Genomic DNA, 2,106 nt, shown 5'->3' on the forward strand with positions numbered 1-2,106 from the left:
TAAGTACACATTAAAAATTAATAATTAACTTAATTATATCAACAATAATTTTATGATATTAAATATTAAATTCAAAATTATCAGAATATCAACGGTGAGAATCAAATTAAAAATAAAACCACAAGTAATAACCAAATAACTTCAATTTATATTTAAAAAAATTCTAAATTCCAAACATAAAAATCGAAAAGAACCAAAAGAAAAATAACAACTCAAGAAAAGACAATGTTTCCACCAAAACAAACATATGATTGGCATTATTCTATTAGATAGACTCTAAAAGAGATTCCAAAACATGTGCATCCAAATTCTCAAGTTTCTTTCTTAATATTGATCTTCTTGCAAGTTGAGGTATCTCCTTCCACCTTCGAATCTTTCGACTCCGAGGATAGTCACTTAGTTGGTGTAATAGCACTTTCCAACAATTCAGATTCATCATTGGCCACAACTTCAATGGAGAATTCAAGCATCAAATTCTTAACAAAAAATCACGTTAAATTAAAGACTTCTTTCTAACCTTTGATTTTATCTCACTAATATTTTTTGAATAAAATTAAGATATAATTTTGAGAGAACAAACAAAAAAAAATATTTTTTGAACAAATACCTTAGTACCTTCTACTTTCTCCCCTTCAATGATTGATGATGTCTTTGAAATTGGAAACAAACCACCGGTGTAGTCAACATCCTAAAATTATAATTAATTATTATTTATAAATTAGATACTACTAATGACCAAGAAAGCAAAAAATAAATTAACTTTTAATAGAAGTACACTTATATATACTCACAATTTGGCTCCTTGTCAAAGACTGCATAACATGCACAGTCAGAATCATCAATGACACGAAACTTTATTCGATATTGCTTAAAAAAGAAAATAACATAAGAAAAAATTAAATATAGACTCATTTAATATCTAATCCAATATACATAGACTTTAATTTAAATAAATAAATAAATAACCTTGGAGTCATGGATAAAAGGATATTAGTAGAAAACTCGCGTCTTCATCGAGTCAAACAATCTCAATTGAGTATGAGAATGGAGAATTTCCGTAACTTGATAGTGTCCATAACCATATCGCTCGTATACGTACACACAAATTGTTGATTGTAGGATTGTTGTCAACAATTTTGTGAATATCAGCCATTGGAATAAGTAGGGAGATTTTGGATATATGTAAAGAAAGGGATTGATGCACTTTAAATTGTGGTGCTTTACATCTCTCATAACTTATAATTTTATAGTTGCATCATAACTAAATTTTTTAAAATTTGGTTGACTTTAATTTAAAATTTAAAAAATAACAAACTAAGTAAAACAACCGAAATTTAAAATTTAAAAATAACAACTTAAATAAATAATAATTTAAAAATTCTAAACTAACATAAATATTTATTTATTGTAATATTAGTATTTAACAACCGAAGAATAATTAACGTAAATTTTTTTAAAACTCTAAATTTCTTTAAAAGAATTTATGTAGCTGCAATTTTTAAAAAATCAACAAAATTTTAAAAAATTATGCTAAAAAGAATTAACAAATTTTTAAAAAATAGTGTTAAAATATAAAAAAGAACAATCTAAATAAAATTTAAAAAATAACAACTTAAATAAAATAATTTAAAATTTAAAAAATAACAAATCTAAGTAAAATAATTGGTGGACGAAATTGTGATCACTATTCTTTGATTTGCATTCATTGCAAAATTGTGGAGTTTAGGTATTTGGCACGAGTGGACACAACTCCGTTCAACTAACCAGCAAGTGTACTGGGTCGTTCAAGTAATAAACCTTACGTGAGTAAGGGTCGATCCCACAGAGATTGTTGGTATGAAGCAAGCTATGGTCACCTTGTAGATCTCAGTTAGTGATTGGAATCATAGAGTCAAATGGAATTAAATTGGATAAATAAAATAAATAAAAGGGATAAGAATACTTATGTAAATTCATTGGTGATAATTTCAGATAAGCATATGGAGATACTGTATGGCCCAAGGACGCCTGCTTTCCTACTGCTTCAATTCAATCCTTCTTACTCCTTTCCATGGCAAGCTGTGTATAGGGGTTCACCATCAGCGGTGGCTACTTTCAATCCTCTCG

This window comes from Arachis duranensis, chromosome 9 (assembly GCF_000817695.3).
Source record: "Arachis duranensis cultivar V14167 chromosome 9, aradu.V14167.gnm2.J7QH, whole genome shotgun sequence".
NCBI lineage: Eukaryota > Viridiplantae > Streptophyta > Magnoliopsida > Fabales > Fabaceae > Arachis > Arachis duranensis.